A 23741-nucleotide genomic window follows, 5' to 3' on the forward strand; every position below is an offset into this window, starting at 1 on the left:
TGAATGCTACATGTGCTTTTTTATGTAGTCTTTACATAATTACATTTTTCATTAGACAAATTTAATAAATTAATTAATCAATTTATATATTTCATTTAGCTATTTACAAAGGACATCACTGAATTGATACATGCTCATTTTTATGCAATTTTGATATGATTTGAAATCCGGTGATATATTTCACACATACATTTTTTATCGGTAACTGCTCGTGGTAAACGGGTAAAAACAACTCTCTAAATTAGGGTTGAAAAATACAGTTTATTGAATGTCTCAATAATTTAACTAAACTTTACCGTGCAAGTAGACTTTCAAAACTTTCATTTGTTAAAAACATACATAAAAGATTAGCATATTTTTGCAAATCTTTTTAATAAAACGTTAAACCTTTTTCATTAAAATTTGTACGTACAATGCAATCCATTTATTATAATCACTTTGAAACTTGCAACTTTTGATAACATTAAATAAAGGAAAAAGAAATTGTTATTATTGAGCTCAATTTATTCACAAATGATGGATACGTTTCAGGGAAAGATCTATTTACATATTTTAAAAAAAGTTTGATCGTGCACTCGTGTAAAGATAAAATTCGGTTAAAAGTAAGCTAAAAAATATCGTTTATCCACAAGTGTAATTATTATCACAATTGATAACAATAGGCGAATTATTTTTAACTAATTTTGTGCACAATGTTTTAGGACCAATGGATTATGATAATAATAGCTGATTGATAACATTGTCCGCGGTTATGATAACCAGATCCCAGTGTATATACACTACAGTAGATAAAAAGTATGGTTAAATTGAAATTTACAGCTTCACAATCACAGTAGATATCGCTCGCTACAAAAAGATGTAGAGTTTACAAACTTAACACGCAATTTTATCATTTTTACGTAATTTTATCTACTTTTGAGCTGTTGTCAATTTTCTTATACAGGGTGTCCCAGTTTTAACCGATCAAACTGAATCAGTATGTTCTATGAGTAAAAATAGGAAAAAAATGTTATATAAACATAAGTATGAAAACGCTTTATAAAAAAGTTATAGCCTAAGCTTAATTAGCCTATAAATCATCATAACAGTACAGATATTTACACAATTCGATCTCTGCATTATCACGTTCAACTATTTCCAATAGTAAACATAAATAAAAGTAATCATAACAGATTTCACTTACTGTTACATTCCGATATACCAACAATTCTCGCTATTAAGCTTAGGCTATAACTTTTTTATAAAGCGTTTTTAGAAGCGTTTTTACTTATAGAACATACTGGTTCAGTTTGATCGGTTAAAACTGAGACACCCTGTATATGTAGTACAATCTATGACTAGAGAATAGTATTATTTAAGCATATAAGAAAATTATTGAAAATTAATTTGGTAAGGAATGGGTTGTTAAATTTTTGGTTGACTGCCATGTTGTGACCAACGCACATTTTCCCTTTTTTAGTCCGTATACATCATCATTTCAGTTATGTTTTCGTTACTGTGTAATCGGAATTGTAAAGTTTTATTTTCTTGAATTTCATTTAGCATTACAAAAAATTAGTTTGGCGAATTTTGCCGGTGGCAATTTCTATCCATATTTATACTTTGATCCAGAGCTACATAACTGTTTGTTCGTGAGCATTTTGTTTAGTTGGGTGACAGCAGGAGACAGGAAGAGAAAAAGGGAGAAAGAGAAAGACTGTATCGGATATTAATGAGCTCCATACTGACGGGTTAACACACAATCAAAAGGACAGTATTGCTCATGAGCAAGCAGTTAAAAATCTCTGCTCTAATCTACGATTTTATTTCGGTTTCTAATTTTGTGTTAAGTAGTGACTTAACGTTAGTTCAGTAGTACAACTGAGGGGGGGGGGGGGGTGGGGGGGGGAGGGCAGAAGGTAAAAGTAAATAAATACCAAATATTTTCAAAAATCTCACATAACGTTGTTGGAAATAAACAAAAAAATATAACACACATTTTTTAAACTGCAAATTCAAGTTTTTGAGAAATTTGATTTTGAAAAAAATGTAAATCTTCAACTTTGAAGATGTTTCATTCTTCTTAATATAAATTCATTCTATGACCTCTCAAATAAAACGGTATATTTGAGTAATAATCAAAATGAAAATGACACTTGAAATGTTTTTTAATTTGTTTTAAACAAATAAAACCGGGTTCTCACTTTTATTGTCCTTTAAATACATTAAAATTTGTTTAATACCATTTTATTCAGGAAAGTTTACACAATTATTAACTGTAGTTTCGAAAGGTACCGGTTGCGAAACGACACAAAATTTGATGATGGTGTAGGGGGAAAGGAGAGGTTCTTACATACAGAAATTCAACTTTCAGTGTTTATTAGTTTCCGGTAAGGAATGCTTCCGAATTCGGAAATTATGAAACTTCGTGAATATGTAGGGGATGTCCTCCTGAATAAAATGCCCGTTTACAGTCAAAGGGGGTGAAGATCGCCCTTAAAATCTCCACCGTTTTACGTTTCTTTTTCTTTTTCTTCGTAACCGTTAGAGATATCAAAAAAGTTCATAAGCAAAAGTTGTTCGTCTTAATGTACAGTATTTTTTAGCTTGGGTTGGTTGTCACACATGTAAATAACCAAATTTATTAAAAAAAAATCAATTCAATTGAAAAAGTAAGAATTTTGTTGATTAGTTGTCATACGTGACAAATAACCCCAAATGTGCTGTGACAACTTGACCCACATCGTTAAATAATTTAAACTATCCACTCATTTATTACGAAGTTAGAAAAACACAAAAAGATCATCAGAATAAGTTATTATAGATAAAACTAAACCTTCGGATTTTAAAGACGTTGTAGTTGATACTAAGCAAATAATATACTTACCTAATAGAAAAGATATTGCAACAATTTTCTCAAGTGTATGAAAATTAATAATGACCGTCGTGATATTAATCTACAGCGAACCGTGCGACCGCGGGGGAGAGGCGACAATATTGTTTAGTTTCTTTGTTATAACAATTGTGACGAACATTCTACAAATTGAGATAAAACGACACGGAGACACAGAATAGGAGATAGGTATTAAATATTACAAATAATAAAATCCTTCTTCCTCTCACTATGGTTTCACTATTTATTTCATTTTTACTTAATACATTTTCTTTTCTGGCGTGGGTGGGTTAACGCTTTTTCTTTTATACAAAAAGATAAAATAAAATACACATTAATTTCAATTAAATAAAATAAAAGACAAGTGGGCAGACCAACTAGCTCTCCTCGCCATTGGTGAAATGAGTTTTGAGGTAAAACAAATCGGTATTGTTCTATTTTTATGCTTTATGCTAATAATAAGCGATTTTACTTCTTTTTTAATTGTAGTTATATTTAATGAGCTTCTTACATCTTCATTGTTGACGATCCATGGAGCCATTCCTATTGGTCTCAGAATTTTTTATTGTTCTGTTTCAATCTTATTTATCTTTGTTTTACCGGCCATCCCTCCTGCCATGATTTCGCTAAAGCGATTCCCGGCGACGCCGACGTACTGAACCTAACAAATAAATAACTAGTTAAAAACAAATAAATGAACTTAACAATCAAAAAGTAATTATTGAATGGCTACTTACGTTCGGATTCAAGAAAGTTCAATAAAGCCAACAATTCATTGACGGGTTGTATGAACTGGTCCATCGTAAACATTGAAAACCCATCGGTAATGAGTTTATAAAGCACGGAGAAAACATCTCCTCCAGCTTTAATATACCCAACAGTCAACTTCCAGGGTCTCGCTGTACGTTCTGAGATTAATCCACGGGACAGCACCGGATGACAGCCACGAAATTAGATTTGCTTATCTCTCTGGTATCTCTCTCTTCGAAGAACTCGAAACCCTACAAGCTTATAAGCGCTTAGTGTTACACCGTAAGGTCAAAGAATGTGCAAAATCAGGGACACGTGCCTACCGAGGCTACTGCGAGCGTTATGATGCTTCATGCTGCGAACTTAAGATTAAATACGGTCATCCCCACTAATTGGGCTACCGTATATAAAGTGATTAAAAAGTATCGTTTGTTCAATAAACTGTAGGCGTATTTCAACACAAAATATACTTTATTCAAACACTCGTACACGTCGACGGTCAGAACAAGAATACTCTGCCGTCCCAAAAATCCTCGGTTGTGAGAACGCCTTCGACAGTATGTCCTTTTGTTTATGGCACCCCCAAGTTGGAGGAGAACGCATGTGACCTACCTCAACCGTTCGTCTATTTCGAATTTTCTAACATATAGGGCGAATTTATAAAAGATGTGAAAACTGTCCTAGAAGCAGAAGGAAAAAGAGACACATAGTAAAATCAAACTTATACTTTTTACACTTGACGACCGGTGAGTTCCAATTCTTTAAACGTTTCAGAACTCAAGTTATCTTACATACACTGCCGCTCAAAAGTATATGGACACCCTCTAAAACAGATTACTTTTTTAAAATTGTAAGAGTGGTGCGAGGGCCACTATATTAATATGACTGTCCCTGCAATTCCAGAACTTTCTATGGCAACGAATGTCATTAACAAAAGACGTAAAAACAGATCATTCTCGATTTAGCCGTTGGCGAATAAACTCTACAAAATTGGTCCAAATGATTTGCGACTTTTTTTGGCCCGCGGACCGGTGCCGGTCCACCATATCGGCGGTTGAGAATAACTGCATTACAGGAATTTCTCTTCAGTGCCGTGTTGATTATAAATTACGTACATTTGAAATTAGTTAAAATATTTTTGTTTCGTAATTTTATAAACTAAAATTTTATTATTTTTGTTTTGAATAAGAAAATTTTTTAACGCGGACAGGTAAAAATTCTCCGCGGACCAGTGCGGTGGTTGAGAATAGCTGTACTAGATGATGTGTTTTTGCTGTTTTAATAAAGTTACAATTTGCCGCAGTCGCAACAAAAATACTGAAAGGCACTTTTTATAATTGTTTCTTTATAATTGTAATGAAAATCAAAAACATACATTTTGTGGGAACATCGGGGACTGAAACACTCCGATTTTGATGAAACTTTGCATAAATATTTATTAAACCTTTTTATGAAAATAGCTGTAATTCGTTGGTGCCCGTTTTTCACTTTAAGGGAGATATCAACCCTTTTATCCGAACCGCCCTTTCTATATACGTGCTTATAAATCGTAAACAACAAAAGATATCAAAAAATAGTTGAAATAAAAGTTATACCGTTTCTTGAGATCTATAAAGCTGTGTGTAAATTTCTTTTTTAAATCATCCGTTTTGCAAAATTGAATTCCTCCTCCCCCTCCTTTTTTGAAAAACTTTACTTTTTTTTCAATCAATAAAAGCGCCTATTTATTATGAATTCAACGATGTATTATAGTATATAGTTGTTTTAATTATTCCGATAGAATTTTCGATTTCAATTTTTGATCTGTCTGTATTGACTGCTAACTCGACTTATACTTGCGACGTTGATAGAACCATTTCTATGTAAGTTTTACAAGATATTTGCGTTTATGAGCCATTTCACGCAAAGTGATCACACTTTTTCCCGCATCGTCTTGGATTTTTGTTAAATTTTGTAGGCTTGTAGAACCCAATGTACGAACAAAAAATCGATGCTCCGTTCCTCGATATTGTTTAAACTTTCCGAGTTATAAGGACTGAAAATTTAGGGTCACTTTTGTTTTCAAAAAATCATAACTCGGAAAGTATTATAGATATCGATATGCATGAACCAGCATTTTATAGATAAAACTTCAAAGTTTAATAAAAAAATTACTACATGTGTCAACGCAATTTTCAAATTGTTGTAAATAATGTTTATAATTTTTAAACTTGAAAATAACCCCAAGGGGGAGCACGAATCGGTCTGAAATTTTTTCTGTAGAATCTTTAAAGAGTTTTCTAAATACCCTGAAAATTTCATGATGGAACACGCAGAATTGCCGGAGTTATAAAATTTTATTGCTGCGTATGACCATCGCGCGCCGTCCGGTCCCCATCCGCCGCTACTCTAAATTTTTTCAAATAGCCAGCCATCGGTTAACAACTACGTTTTTGGTACTTTTGTCTACAAACCCTTAAAAGGCAATAAAAGTATGGCAAAACGATTTCGATGGTTCACTTTTCCAGAACACCGTTCAGTTTTATTTGGGAAAGCAACGGGACAAGCGGTTTCACTTAAGCGTTCAGTGTTGTGCATAACTATGCTGTGTATTTTTCAGTTTCTTGTTTTTCTTAGTTTAAAACTGTAATTGTGTACTGGTGGAAAGCAAAAATGCCGCAAAGATATTGTTCCAATCCATTTAGTTTACCTCGACATTCAAATGTAACTAAAAATCTTCGTTCAGTTACAATCGCGTTTCGTGAAAAATATCAGAATATAATATTAGGAGAAAATTTGTGCTGCATGTGTAGAATGCGAGTAATTCGAACATCTAGATTAAATCGTCCAAATCTTCCTATCATAAACGTAAGTGAGCCGGGTTGTTCTCCAACAGTTCAAGAGCCAGTTGTTGGTCCAAGTAATGTAGAACAAGTAATAAGCAACAATTCGTCAAATTCGGGAACAAATGCAGATACAGGGTAATTCTCTCGCAACGCAACACAAAAGCCGGACCCAAAACTGCTTTGTGTGTGTTTATGGCTGAGACGAAGACAAGAAACGGAACAGCAGGGGTTCCATTGTGCGGCACGGCTTTTGTCTTGCGTTGCGAAAGAATCATCCTGTAGTTATGTAGAAGAAATAGATCGGGAATATTCGTTATCGTCGTTAAATAGTGCCCTTAAATCTCTTAGTGAATCTCCTACCACATCAAAATCTTTAAAATCACCTCTCCAGATTAAGAAAAAAGTATGTATTAGAAACAATTATTTACTCTAATTTGTATTTGTAAGCGGATAGACCGAAAAGTAACGCTGACAAGTGCAATGGCGCATGGGGACCGGACGGCGCGCGATGGTCATACGCAGCAATAAAATTTTATAACTCCGGCAATTCTGCGTGTTCCATCATGAAATTTTCAGGGTATTTAGAAAACTCTTTAAAGATTCTACAGAAAAAATTTCAGACCGATTCGTGCTCCCCCTTGGGGTTATTTTCAGGTTTGAAAATTATAAACATTATTTACAACAATTTGAAGATTGCGTGGACACATGTAGTAATTTTTTTATTAAACTTTGAAGTTTTACCTATAAAATGCTGGTTCATGCATGTCGATATCTATAATACTTTCCGAGTTATGATTTTTTGAAAAAAAAGTGACCCTAAATTTTCAGTCCTTATAATTCGGAAAATTTAAACAAGCTCTACAAGCCTACAAAATTTAACAACAATCCAAGACCATACGGGAAAAAGTGTGATCACTTTGCGTGGAATGGCCCACATATTACCGCGATTTTCAGCTTACTTCAATCTAAACTTTATTATTATTATTATATTATTTCTTGCTATACTACTAGTATATTTGTTATTTATGAACTATTTTACATATCTTTAAAATATTTGTCTGATATAGATAAACTTCATTTTGTGTAAACGAATTACAATTTATTAAAAAAAATTCATGTAACATCACATATACAGGGTGAGTCAGCAGAAGCGAGTCACTTCAATAACTCTTTTATTTTTTGAGATAGAGAACAATGTTTGAAACAAAAATTGTTTGGATCAGAGCGGGCTATTATGCGATGAAAACAATTTTTCATTCGGTAGACATGTTTACAAGTTTTAAAGGTCACCTGCATTTTTTAAAACGGAATAATGAAAATTCGTTGTGAATGTTTCTGGAAAAATATTTTTTCAGCTTTAGTGATGAAAGAAATCTTCCAAAGGGTATAGCAGGATAAGATGGTCAAAAGTGCCCTTGAGCCGATTTTATTTCGCAATGCACCATTCGATAGCTTATCCCAAAAAACCGTGGTACACCAAGTTTCAACCCTGTAGCTCAATCGGGAGGGTAGTTACAGGGTAAGAAAGAGAAAGTAGTTTTTGCCATATTTCTTCTATTTAACAATACGCAAGAAATCTGCAAAAATTCTAAAATATTCTAGACATGTTTCTTTATGATTGTGAATTTTTTCAGATTTTTCGGTTGCAAATCCCAGGCGTGAAAAATCAAAAACGCAAAAAAAAGTCGAAAAATTGAGATTTCGGGTAGAAGCTTTTGAGCGACTAGATTTTTACTTTCACAGTAGTTAGATATTAGCATGACTATTATCTCCAATTTTTTTCAGATTTTTAGGTGTGGTGCGTCGTACTTACAAAAATCAAAAACCGTCATTTTCGGCATATTTTGTGCGATAACTTGAGAAATACCTTCAATTTTTACATTTCCTTTATTCAGTTAGTGGATTGTGTGATTTTTTATATTTTTGCGTTGGATGGAGCAAGATCTGAATGGAGAAAGTAAAATTATTGTAGATAATTGAAAATTACGCACCGTATTTTCTGAAATATTAGAAAGTTTTTCAACGATCATGGTGGGTGAGTGGGTAAAGTCTTCGACTGTGGAACCGCTGGAGACTTTTTTGTCGCAGGTTCGCGCCCCCATGAAGGTCCAATATTTTTTTTCATAAAATCAGTTTTTTTTTTAAATTATTAATTACTTAAGAATACACAATAATCATTTAGTAATGTATGAAAAATGGTTTTAAAATATTTTTATCATTAAGTATACATCGAATGGTGCATTGCGAAGTAAAATCGGCTCAAGGGCACTTTTGACCATCTTATCCTGCTATACCCTTTCTCATAGTATAAACAGTAATGAATACCTAATAAATAAACATCACAACAAATGTTCAAAATGCTGACCAGCCACGGAAATACAATCTCTGAATCATTTACCCACTGATTGTGTTACGCATTCAAGCATTTCTTGCGTTACTGCAGCACAAGCACTCTGTATGCGTTCCTGCATGTTTTCTTTGGAAGTAGGTACTTCACGATAGATTTCTTCTTTTATTGTTCCCCATAAAAAAAAATCTAACGGTGTACGGTCCGGTGATTTTGGTGGCCATTTGTGTTGACCCGATCATCCAATCCACCGATTCCGAAATTTTTAACCGACTTCGAAAAGGAGGAGGTTACTCGATTCGATCGGTATGTTTATTTTTTTATTTTTTTTATTTTGTGTGTTCACCGATTACTTCGAGATGGATGGACCAATCGGAACGAAACCTTTTGCATCTTGTAGGGTATGTCTTCCGATTGGTCCCATTGAAAAAAACTTTTTCATTTTTTCATTGTTTATTAACTATCTAAATTCGGTCAAGAAATATTTTTACATTTATAGTTATTAGCTGAGCAATAAAAACGCAAAATCACCTTATGGTATCCTACAAATACTGTACGTTCCACTAAAAAATGTGAAATAAAATAATTTTTAACAAAATATACAACCGACTTCGAAATGCACTAAAAAGTATGAAATAATTTCTACTTCATTTATACAAGTACCCAACAGCTATTAATAAAACCTATTTACTCGTTAAATAGTATACTAAATACATTTCAACCTTTTCGGAGGCGGCGCAAAATTAAAAATATCCGAACATACGATGCTGCCAATAATGATTTGATAGGTTGCCGACGTCTGAACTAGAATCTTCCTAGTAGAAGAAAAGTTTCTAGTGCCAACTTCTGATACAATCATTACAATTACAAATATTTTCCGCCATATCTATAAACTTCCGTATTTTTTCTTACGTATTAATTACCAAGTTCGCCATACTGCAATCAAATTGTTATTGGCAGCATCGTTTATACGGGTACTTTTAATTTTGCGCCGTCTCCGAAAAGGTTGAAATGTATTTAATATACTATTTAACGATTAAATAGGTTTTATTAATAGCTGTGGAGCATTGGTATAATTGAATAATTGAAGAAATTATTTTATACTTTTTAGCGCATTTTGAAGTCGATAGTATTATTTGTTAAAAATTATTTTATTTCACATTGTTTAGTGGAACGTACAGTATTTGTAGGATACCATAGCGTTTTTATTGCTCAGCTAATAACCGTAAATCGAACAAAATTTCTTGACCGAATTTAGATAGTTAATAAACAACAAATTCCATAAATTTTTGCACATGGGATCATCGCGAATATATCTCATACTAAATATGCGAACGGTACATTCCTTGCAGAGTAACACCAAGGAACAGGTGTTTTGCTATAGCAATAGTTATTAACAATATCAAATTCCATAAATTTTCGCAGGTGGGATCATCGCGGATACTCCTCCTACTACATAAATGTGAAAGGTTTCATCGCGGTCGGTACATTCCTTGCAGTGTAAACGCCGAGAAATATAAATGAAGCAGTACGTTTTTTGCAATAAAAGTGGTTAGGAATGAAAAAATGCAAAATGTTTTTTTAATAGGACCAATCGGGAAACATACTCTATAAGATGCAAAATTTTTCGTTCCGATTTGTCCATCCGTCTCGGAGTAATCTGTGTACATTGTCACGTCCTGTGACGAATTCTTCAAACTCCTATTTCGCCATCCAAATTCATCGTTCCGTAAATTCTGAGTGAGCAGTTCATTCGAGTCGACGTATCGCGAGAATGCTGACGATCCGAACGAGGTGGTTCACCCGAATTGACAAATCAAACGATGACCTCGCATATCAATATAAAATAACGCGACCGAACCCGCCCGCGCATAGTACAGATTCTGAAATAGTCGCGACCAGATCAGATCGGTTCAAGCAATTCGTAACGTGCAGTAATAATAATTTGTCCAAGTCGTTCAATTCGGCCAGTCCGTCTAGTTCGTCAGCTCGTAAATAACAGTCCGAGTAATAATCCGCGCCATGCGCAATTCGGGATTCAATTCCAATACCCGTACAGAAACCCGCGAAGATAATCCGCGAAGTACCGCTCAGAGTTCGATACTCGAGAATCTACACGACTCTGCTACGAAGCTCAATGCTTCGACAGAGCAAGATTCCGGTAACTTGATAAAGGGTCTAGCCGTATAAGCATAGTGAATTGGCCCCAGTAACAATTTCGATTGATATTTATACCACATAATGCTTTTTGCCTAAACAACAATTGTGTGCAATTTCAACCCCCTACCCCCTCTGATAAGGGAAATATGAGGGTAAAACCCCAAAATTTTACTATTTTTTTTCTCGAAAACTATTTAAGATACTTGAACACATTACGGTGCAAATAGTAGGTATTTATTAGATGTATTTCATATTTCTTTTTCAAAATTTTTATCCGATGATTAAGGGTTGAAAATTAATAATAAATTTTTGAAAGTGATTTTTATAAACAATCCCTCGAGTGACACTCACTGAAAAAATTAAGAATAATCCTTTACTATTTAACTATTATCTGTAAAAGTTTCAAGAGTGTCGGATTGGTACATCATAGTTAAAACGGGCAACGCCTCTTCATAAGGCAAAGCCAGGCTGAACGTTAGAGGCGCTCAACCTAACCGACCTACAGGGGAATACGTTGCGCCGACCCGCCGAAACAGCTCTCAGAAATGTATGAGCTCTTCTTTCCCTAAACTGTGTGTTAGTTAACAGTTATTTATTTAAATAATACATTAACGATTTAAATTTTTTAATTAAATTTTCTGATCTTAACTTTTAGCGTCCGTGTTTTCACGGCGTTCCTCGTTTTAAATATGTGAGAGCCCTAAATCATAGATTTATATCATGTCTTGAACAATGGCACTATGTTAGATGCCATTAGTTGTCCTTTTAATAGTCGAAGAAGGTATCACAGGTATAACTGCAATATCATTCCATTCAACGTTGTAAAGAACATAGGTTTCTACATATATCTATTTCCGTCTTTACCTTTTCACGTACGTATTACTTTTAATTAAATTATACCTGTGAATAGTTGTAACTAAGGTCTTCCTCCTTTTAAGTATATGGGCGCCTTGAAAAGGGTTAATTATGTTATAAGTTTTAACTCACTTATTTGATAAAACTAACATTATTCCAGTTATTGATGAAAATAGCGACGAAGATCAAAACTTATTTACAAACGTGTTTTTTTAAAAAAAGTTTTCAAGTACTCTTTTTCAAATCATCTACTTCAACCTGGCGATACATAACACAATCAGCTCTTTTTAGGGCTTAAAAATGAGAAACACCTTAGTTGCATATATATAAGGGGGCCATTTGTAACGTACAACACAATCAGCTATTTTTAGGGCTCCCACATACTTAAAACGAGGAACACCGTGAAAACTTAATTAAAAAATTTAAATTATTAATATATTATTTAAATAAATGACTGTTAACTAACACACAGTTTAGGGAAAGAAGAGTTCATACTTTTCTGAGAGCTGTTTCTGGTGTGAGAAACGTGGCGGGTCGGCGCAACGTATTCCCCTATAGGTCGGTTAGGTTGAGCGCCTCTAACGTTCAGCCTGGCTTTGCCTTATGAAAGGGCGTTGCATTGGTTTTATTTTTTTGTAACAATGATGTACCAATCCGACACTCTTGAAACTTTTACAGATAATAGTTAAATAGTAAAGGATTATTCTTAATTTTTTCGGTGGGTGTCACTCAAGGGATTGTTTATAAAAATCACTTCCAAAAATTTATTTATTAATTTTCAACCTTTAATCATCGGATCAAAATTTTGAAAAAAAAAAATGAAATTCAGCTAATGAATACCTACTATTTGTACTTTAATGCGTTCAAATATCTTAAATAGTTTCCGAGAAAAAAAATAGTAAAGTTTTAGGGATTTACCCTCATATCTCCTTTATCAAAGGGAGTAGGGGGTTGAAATTGCACACAATTGTTGTTTAGGCAAAAAGCATTATGTGGTATAAATATCAACCGAAATTGTTACTGGGGCCGATTCACTATGCTTATACGGCTAGACCCTTTACGATAGTTACGGATCACAAAACATTACTCTGGCTAAAAACAGCTGACAATAATACTAGAGTGCAAAAATGGAGACTAAAGTTATCAGATTATGAATACGATATAGTCTATAAATCGGGTAAGCAAAATGTAAATGCCGATGCATTATCAAGGAATCCAGTGGACAATGTACAGGTTTCCGTTACAACAAGAGCACAGGGAAAGAAAGAAATCAGCAAAAACTCGACACCTGAAAAAATTCCAAGTCAAGATAAAGTAGAAGCTTCAAACGACAACCATATCAAAGTCAAAGGAAAAAGGGGTAGACCAAGGAAAAAGATCCAAGAACCGTTAGAGCAAGAAACAATTTCAAATAATAACAATAAGGGAAGAATGACTAAGCGCAAGGAAGAGGAAGAAAAATTCAAAAAAGACAATATAGGAAAACAAGAAGAAAGAAACATAATTTACACGAAAAACTCAATTCAATTTAGAAACGATAACATTGTATAAATAATTACCCAACAAGGCATACCTTTAGACAAAACACCAACGCGTTAATGGAAACTAAAAATATAAAAATATAAATATAAAAATCTAACGAGAAATGAAAACATCGAATTGAATGAAATAAAAATAGAACGACCAAACAGCTTAAAATGGAGAACATTACCACCCGTTCCACTACGACCACCCGCAATTAAACCACCTGTACCACAACCAATAACGCAGAAACAGACACAAGTCTTCACGCTAGAAGAATTAAACTAAAGATACGGAATTCAGGAAGGAACGCAAGGCAATACGCATAAATAAGCTACACACGATTCAAAATAAAAGGAAAATTTATTCAAAAAAAAGGGGAGGATTCACTAAATAACAATGTACGATAAAAGGAATTTATTCAGAAAAAAAATCGTGGGCTCAAATAAGGGCGCGATGTCGAGAACGCTGTCCTCGTCCCACTGCAAGAGCTCCTCCAGATATCGTCGGAAGTCGCTCCGAAATTGCCGTACAGCTTTCCGTCACCATTCCCGGGCAGTATAAGAAGCGGCCATCAGTACGCTGAGAAAAGAAACAAAGAAAATAACATAAAAAGAAAAAAAAAAAGACACGACTACTCACCTAGGTAAGGAACAACTCCTTTCTCGGCTTGGACAACTCCATCACAGTTGTATCATTACGCAGATACGCATCATACATGTCGGTATGTTAAATATTCAAAGAGTTCGAACAAGAAGAAATTTTTCGTTCAAGTGACGATACCACCCGATCGACGGGAATATATATCAAATACCCCACCAGGTGCACAAAATTTCCAAGCAACCACAAGACATTAAACCGATGGAGCGCTCGGCAGTACTCGGAACCAGCGCATTCAAGACACTCGCTGTCTCAGCGCATACCCTCCACAATGGAAGATCCAAGAATTACCAATTTCATTCTAGAAACCTTGAATTTAAAATTTAATAAAAAAAGCCCAGAATTGTCAGCCTACAATATTATTTAATACACGCGCTATAACTTCGTTACACACCCCGACCGCACAATCTCAGCGGGGAGGGTCACCCAAAAACCATTTACTCTTTACAATCACACAAATTAACAAAATATTGTAATTACACTCGTCTCAAAATTGTAAAATTCACTTAACTCATAAAAACACAAACTATAAATTTGCATAACACAATTGCCTCATAAAATCTTTACAAAATTATTTGTTGATATCGTAGCGATATGCAACAATCTACGCGGCCAGGTGTCACGTCCTGTGACGAATTCTTTAAACTCCTATTTCGCCATCGAAATTCATCGTTCCGCAAATTCTGAGTGAGCAGTTCATTCGAGTCGACGTACGGTGAGAATGCTGACGATCCGAACGAGGTGGTTCACCCGAATTGACAAATCACACGATGACCTCGCACATCAATATAAAATAACGCGATCGAACCCGCCCGCGCATAGTACAGATTCTGAAACAGTCGCGACCAGATTAGATCGGTTCAAGCAATTCGTAACGTGCAGTAATAATAATTTGTCCAGGTTGTTCAATTCGGCCAGTCCGTCTAGTTCGCCAGCTCGTAAATAACACGCGCAATTCGGGATTCAATTCCAATACCTGTACAAAAACCCGCGAAGATGATCCGCGAAGTACCGCTCAGAGTTTGATACTCAAGATTCTACACGACTCTGCTACGAAGCTCAGTGCTTCGACAGAGCAAGGTTCTGTAAAACTTCAATTGTAAAACGCTCGCGAATCGAAAGACTGTAACCCGTAACGAATAAACATACTTGTGATCGGAAGTGCGTGACCTTCATTCAACCATCTATCCTACCGTTCCAATACCTGGACGACTCACCATCACAGGGTCTATTCACAGATAGGTTCTACTCGCCAAGAAAGGTAAGTGAGAAATACTATCTAACTAACAATTCACATTAAAATACATAAAGCACGCTGAGGACTCAGTGAGAGAGAGAACTCGCGACTTTACAACATACATAAAAAAAAAGGAAAATATATACTGATCGAAATGAGTAACCTCCTCCTCTTCGAAGTCGGCTAAATAATTATGCGGTTAATAGAAATTTTTTCCAATACGATTTTTGATGATCTGATTCATTGTAGGTAATGAACACTTTGATAATTTCGGCGTTAAACAATAATATAGTTAACGCGTTCGGACCCAGGATAATAATTACAACTCGGTCAAGATAAGAACTCATAAATTAAATCATCAGGATATAACGTTCAGGTTCACACACTGTAATCTGTTTTCATTCTAGGAAACGTTTGCTTATGCAGCTCTGATCTGGCGTTGCAAGTCCACATCTCCTCTCCGAGGATCAAATATCGTCTTCTCTTTGATAAGAGTAGATTTATTCAAGCCAAACGAACCGTGTTAACCCTTTGACTGCTATGGACATGCATGCGTTAATTGAAAGGTATCGGTGCCGATTATGGACGCAGATATGCATCCATAGTCTGTTTCTTGTGCATCCTAATCATAATCAAATAAAAATTATCAACGTATATTCCTAATTACATACCATACGTTATCAGATTATAATGATGTGATAAAACACTGAAAAAGATGTCGCAATATGTAAATTGGGATATAGTTCCGAATTGCCCCGGCTGAGGGGGGAGACCCAAATATAAAACCGTATCCACATCAGACCAGTAGTTTCGGAGATATTAATTAAAAACTTTCGCAGAATATATAGAATTCTGCCTATACAGACATGTCTAACACAACCATCCCCGCTGTAGAAATCGTGGTCGTCGAGTGTCGAGTAGCCGATGACACAGTAGGGAGTCTCGACCTGAGTATCTATTCAGTTGTGATTATTGTACCATTGTATTTAAAGTAATTATTCTTGTGTTTTAGGCTTTGCCACGGAGAATATAACCTAACCTAACCTACTACGGTTTGATATTCGTAGACGAACAAAGTGTTACCTTCTGCTCGTATATGTATAACTGGCAAATTCGCCTTACATTATTGGGTAAAATTCTGTGTAAAGTTGTTTGCGAATATTTCGACAGCTTGTTATTTCCATTAAAAACAAAAATCATATTCGTATTCAGCATATCAAAACGAGTAAAACGACGAGATTAACGTAAACGTGAACTACAGTTTACAAAATAATGCGCTTTATACGTATAGGACACCCTGTAGATACCCAGGTCGAGACCCCCTACTGTGTCATCGGCTGCTTGACGCTTCACGACCACGGTTTCTACAGCGGGGATGGTTGTGTTAGTCGCGTCTGTATAAGCGAAAGTTTTTAATTATATCTCCGGAACTACTGGTCTGATGTGGATACCGTTTTATATTTGGGGTTTTCTCCCTCCCCCTCTCCCCCCTCCAAAGCCTATGTCGATCGGCCACCACAGCCGTAATTCGGAACTACAGCCGTAAATTGTGCTCAGGGTGGTAAAAGAAAAAGCTAACAAGCTTTTGTATTAAACAACCACGTCTTTATTAACACAATTCTCCGTCTTTGCTTTCGTATTCTCGGACCACACACTTCTAAGTACATATACACCTCCGTCTCGCTCACACTATTACCTCTTTTCTTTCGCACATCGTTCAATCAATCATTCATACTCTACACCTGTCGTTCGATCTCATTCACTCTCACTCATTTGGCGCGTATCTCATTCCCATTGAAACATCCTTTCTCTCACTACAAAGAAAAGAAAAAAGAAAAAAATAAACCAAGAAATGAAATAAAATGCAGAGAAAAGTGATAAGTGTTAGGTATTGACTTGATTCTTATTTCGTACTTATTTCGTAGTCAGGTTATCAGTCATGGAGGGATAAAATTTATTTTAATGCCATCATATTTATGTACGGGCCATTCCACGCCATATCGCTCACTTTTGACGGCATGCTTTCCAATATTCAATAGTATTATTTTATAATTATAGCTAGGATGAAATTTGAAAGACAATCACATAATCGATCGCATCGCTTACAACAATCAGGCGTATACAGATCAAATCATTCTAGGCTATTCACAACGCAAAATTGAATTAAAGTAGATTCTTATTTGATATTAAGTAATTTAATGTGTTTCTTTTGAAAGGGAAGCAAAATCCAAATATTTTCCTCTACGGTAGGGCAAATGCTATTTTTCTTCTTCTAGAGCAGGGGGGGGCAAGCGTCTCTCCCTGTCACCCCCTGGTTACTCCCATGGCCTAGAGTACTCAACAGTCAAAGGGTTAAATAGATACCATCTCTTGAATACAAATATCATTAGTTATTGAATATCTATTAATTATAGTATTTATTATTTCTTTGTATTATAATTTTGCTGTTACCTTTATACATATACTGGTTATTCGAATTTTCAAAAAATTTTAAATGATGTATGTCTGGTGAGTCAGATAAAGCGTTACAAACTATTATCTCGGAAACTATAGCAGATATTGATCCAACTTTTTTTTTTTTAATTAAATGGTAAGAATGATTATGCGGTATACAAAAAATTTGTCTAAAGTGGCTATTATAAAGTGGCTATGTATATAGTAAAGGAAATTCTTAAGAAGCGAATACACACAAGTGTCAAAGAGGAATTAAGGCAGACGTATTTTGTCTTAAAATTCATTTTATTAAATGTTCAAAATGACGAACATTTACTCGTAAACACGTATGTGAGAATCTGAGTAGACAGACTTTAATGTATCGTTGTTGGTTTTGGGAAGCAGGGTGATAATGAAAACAAAATAATTTTTATATGTATACAGTGAGTGTTAAAAGTGTTTGGACACCGTTTAAAACAGAATACCTCATTTAAAATTGGACCAAATGACTTGAGGTTTTTTGAGAAGATATACAAATTAATTTACTAAGATATGTGCTTCTATCATTTTAAAAAATTACAATTTGTTGAAATCGTAAAAGAAAATACTGAAGTGTAATTTTTCATCTTTTTTGTATGAGCCTATAATGAAAATTTAAAATATGTCGTTCGTAGATTCAAATAAATTATGTGTATGCTGAAAATTTCATCAAGATCGGTCAAGAACATAACTAGTTACGTTCTTAGATAAAAAGTCGTGATTTTCGGAAATTTTAATTACTTGTAACTTCTAAGTGCATTGACCGATCTCGATGAAATTTTCAGCATACACATAACATACTTAAATTTACAAATGTCATATTTTAAATTTTCATTACAGGCTCAGATAAACAAGTTAAAAAATTGCCTTTTACTATTTCTTTCCCGATTTCGACAAATTTTAATTTTTTAAAACGACAGAAGCACGTATCTTAGTAAATTAATTTGTATAGTTTCTCGAGAAACCTCACGTTATTTGGTCCAATTTTATATGAGGTACATATTCTGTTTTAAACGGTATCCAAACACTTTTTACACTCACTGTATGTTTAATTGAACATTTTCTCTTTCGAAGCATTGAATAAACTGACTGGCAAAGAGCAAAAATCCTCGAGCCCTTATCTATGTTTCAACACTTTATATTCATGTATTGAGTTACGAATACCTTTTCGGTCAAGGAGGATGATGGATACACTATTTGACCCTCGGTATCGTCTTTGATTGTGAACGTTGATATAGGATCATATTAATTTTTTCCTGTATATCAATAATCGTACAGAAAGTGTTTATTAAATCTCGGAAACTAGTACATGTTCGAAGTTAGAATTTTAGCTTTAGGGTTCATTTCGTGTCAATTGGAAGTGTATGCCTTTCGGAAATATATTAAATTAACGCTGTACGTTAGTAAATAATATGAAAAATCAATGAAATTAGTTAAGTTTGATTTTCAAGTTCACCCGTAATGCCTGTTAGTTCTCGACTACCGCGCTAAGTTCACAGAAAGAGGCGATAAGCGGTGATATGTAAGTACCTTACTGATATAGACGCTGCTACGAACACACACTTATAGGCAACATTTACTGCATTGCCAACAGTTTTTTATAAATATCTCAGAAATTAAGGATAGACGGCGGGGTTGTAAAAATCACGGTACAAGAAGGATACTTTTATGCAAACTATTTATTAGTTCAGACGGTGGTTACCGCGTTACCCAAAAATGGCAAAAATGACGCTTTTGGCCCAAGTTCTACGTGTATTTATACTTTAAGGAAAGGGCGGCGTGGAAGGGTCAAAGAAAGGAAAGGAGAAAGGTTATAGGTGACTAATTCTAGAAAGCAAAGCAGGATGAGTATATAGGGAGCAAACGGAATGACTGTTGGTATGATTTTGCCCTTTGCCGAAAACAATATGCATAGAGAAAAGTTGTTTAAAATGACGGCTTAGGTATTATACCACACCTTAAAACATTAAAAAAGTATCCGAGCTCGTAATTTTTGAAAGCACTTTCATTTTTTATTTCGAATACTATTTTATTCAGAACTGGTTTCGATAAATTAGAGGGCACTTTAGAGCGTGGCCTGAACTACGAGAGCGTTGGTTATTGATTACGTTCGAACCGTGGTCATGAACAAGCCCGGGGGCAGCACGTCGGCACAATTTGCGGCTTGGTTTTCGAGATATAAGTAATTACAAATTGGAATGTCAACTTCCGAAACGCGCGTTTTACTTCTGAACAGCTGAAAGCTGAGCACATGTTGAATCTGTGTTCGGAGAAAGTGCTGCGACTGCGCTTGTTCATGACAACGGTTCGAACATAATCAATAGCCAACACTCTCGCAGTTCAATTTGTTACTAATTGAAAGAGGGCCTTAACTAATATTTTGGTAAAGAAAAACGTTGTTTGAAATCACTTCTGCAATCACCCCTTCAAGGGTCCTACGGATGTTCTGGAACACCCTATTTATTGCTTGCTGGATACCGTGCGTTTATAAGAAACAGGAGATAAGTGACGGTCCGATGCTGCTGCACATACTGCCATGGACGTATGAAATAATAGCAATTTCCTTTTGCAAATATCTCGAAAACTAAAGTCCAACAGCGGTTATATGTCTAGGAAAAAGTTGCTTAGTATCATCATCCCGACAACATATTTTTCAAGGTTATTGAATACAGATGCCTCTCACGTTGTTCGGAAGGTGGGAAGCGAAAATGGACAATACGGGTAGAAAAGATACTATTTCTGTTACTGATACTGTTTCATTTTCTTATTGAAGTGAAAACTTCTTTAGGCGCGTCGAGCGATTTTCGGTAGGGGAAAATCTTATGGGTTCTACTGCTCTGGTACCAGACTGGCGCACGCGTTGTGCAACATTAGTGCTGTGTATATCTATACGAGTAAAGTTAAATTAACTACGTGGAAAGTATCAATATTTGTATTTAAAAATTTGATATTATTTATTTTTTAAATATTTAACCGGTAATTATTTAGATTACGGACAGTAACTTCGATGATTTTTAAAAATGTTGTAGAAATCAACATTTTGAACAACTTTTTCCTATACATATAACCGCCGCTCAGACTTACAAGTAAACCTACCCAAGTGTTACACTCCGATTTTGATGTGCTTTGAATATTTTGTAGTCTAGGTCAAAATAAGAAACACGTATTTTTTTATACGTGCCCATACGGCGATTAAAGGGGTGAAACACCATCTTAAAAAAAATCGGATTTTATATTTCTGAGCTAATACCGCCGAAATGGTACAGAATATTAAAATAATTTTCAAACAAAAGATTTATGATATTTAATGTACTTTATAACAGTGTACTCCGATTTTTTTTAAATATCATTTTTTTCAAAATTCTCACCCCCTCCCTCAATTTAAAAAATTTTTTTAATTTATCTTATAGCAAAGCGGATAGTATATTTAATGACAAATTCAAACATATATGATAGAGTTGTATTCCAAAAACAAATTTTTCTGAAATAAGCTAAATATACCTCTATATCACTATGCGTGCATTCTATTCGTGCGCTATATAGAGGTATATTTAGCTTATTTCAGAAAAATTTGTTTTTGGAATACAACTCTATCATATATGTTTGAATTTGTAATTAAATATACTATCCGCTTTGCTATAAGATAAATTAAAAAAATTTTTTAAATTGAGGGAGGGGGTGAGAATTTTGAAAAAAATGATATTTTTTAAAAATCGGAGTACACTGTTATAAAGTACATTAAACATAATAAATCTTTTGTTTGAAACTTTTTTTTATATTTTTTACCATTTCGGCGGTATTAGCTCAGAAATATAAAAACTGATTTTTTTCAAGAGGGTGTTTCACCCCTTTAATGGCCGTATGGGCACGTATAAAAAAATACGTGTTTCTTATTTTAACCTAGACTACAAAATATTCAAAGCTCATCAAAATCGGAGTGTAACACTTGGGTAGGTTTACTTGTTAGTTTTCGAGATATTTTCGAAAAACTGTCGAAACTAATACATTGAATTCTGCCTGTTCGTGTGCGTCCGTGTACTTCTCGTACGCGTCAGTGTGCGATCGCCGCTTTTCTATTGTTTTTGCAGACAGCAGCACGGTGACCGACACCAATATATACAGTGTGTCCCACGTAACTGGAATCACTCAATTATTTCTTAAACTATTAAAGATACAAGCAATTGCTTTGGTGGTCATTGCATGGTAAGAGGAGGCAACATTTTGACGTAGCCGATTTTTTTTTTGCATTGTTATTTTCAAAAATATAATGACAAAATTTGAATTTTTAAATGGAACTATATATTTTTCTTTCGATCATTTGATAGTGCTTTTGAAGTCGAATTCATTAAGCTTGCATGTATACACTTGATTTTCATTTGTTTTCGAGATATTGCGGTAACAAATTTGGAGATTTTTCACGGGAAAAATTCACTTCAGTGGGAAATATCAGCAGAGGTCCTGTTCGCGCGTGGGCTTAAAAATTAAATTTAACTTTTTACCATTTTACCAAATGTAGATTACCATACATTTCGTCAGTATGATTGACACGCATGTTCGCTTAAGTGAGACATACAGAAGAAAAGGTTCAAATGAGACTTTCCTTCTTGTTACACATATTTTCACGCACACGGCTGCAGTATGCACCCCCTTCGAGATACTGACGACAGGAAAGGGCTTGGGACCATTCATACTGGTGTGGCGATTTCATAGTTTTAAGTTTTCACTTCTGTCGACAGTCCCCATGACTGTTTTCCATTTTTTTTTTAGATTTTTCTGCATGCAAATTATTTTAACATATTGGTACAATTTTTCTGATTAAAATGAGACCAAACATGACATAATTTGGACTATATAGACGAAAAAAAATCGCATTGGGGATGTTCTTTTGTACATAAAATAAAAAAGTTTAAAAAAGTGTTTTTATACATAATACAAGAATAAATAGCAAATAAGTTAGCAAATAGTTTATTTATTTACTAAACTGCACTTATATACACATAAATATTTACATATACGTTTAAAATTAATTCTATATCGGATGAAACGGTAATATCATGAATTTTGTTTTCATGCGTTAGGAGTTCGAAATATTTAGTACCTATACATTTCTTGTGGTCTTGGGGAAATATAACGTAACAAGCTAAATATTTCGAGCTACTACCGTTTCATCCGAAGAACAAATTTTAAATGTATAATATGATTCAATATATTTGTAAATATTTATGTGTATATATAATATGGTAAATATTCGGAAGTGTAACTCCTGTCAGAATCGAGCTGATTCTTTTTTGTGTGGTTTCTTACAGTTAAAAAACATCATATTTAATATTATTGTGGCAGCGCATCAACAAAAACAATGTCAATAAATATTTTTTTAAAGATTTTTTTTTTATCTCCCACGAGTTGAACAGTAACATATTTAATTCGTTTTGCTGACCTGCGGGCCGTGCCCCCCAGACCCCCCCTAATAACTACATTAACTAATACTAATAAATATGTTACTTTGTAAATTGTGTTTATTATTTCCTTATATTAAAAATGGGTATTGGTATTAGTTAGTGTAGTATACAGGGTGTCCCAGAACTGGGGTAGGAACGGAAGAGGGATGATTGGTGAGGTCATTCTAAACAACTTTTTCCTTTGCCAAAATGTTGGTTAAGGCTTCGTTTTCGAGTTATTAACGAAAAACACTGGCCAATCAGAGCGTGCCGTTAGCGCGGGCCGAACCACGAGAGTGTTGGGTATGTTCCGCGCGGTCGTGATCAAGTGCCTCGGCACTACGTTGGTATGATGGGATTCGTTGAGTAAAAGTTGCATCGGATAATGAATAAAAAAAAGAAAAGAATAATTGTATCGAATTATTGATTACTCATGAACAACGAATCCTATTACACCGACGTGGTGCCTCGGCACTTGATCACGACCGCGCGGAACATACCCAACACTCTCGTGGGTCGGCCCGCGCTAACGGCGCGCTCTGATTGGCCAGTGTTTTTCGATAATAACTCGAAAACGAAGCCTTAACCAACATTTTGGCAAAGG

The sequence above is a fragment of the Osmia lignaria genome, chromosome 8, assembly GCF_051020975.1.
Source record: "Osmia lignaria lignaria isolate PbOS001 chromosome 8, iyOsmLign1, whole genome shotgun sequence".
NCBI classification, from domain to species: Eukaryota; Metazoa; Arthropoda; class Insecta; order Hymenoptera; family Megachilidae; genus Osmia; species Osmia lignaria.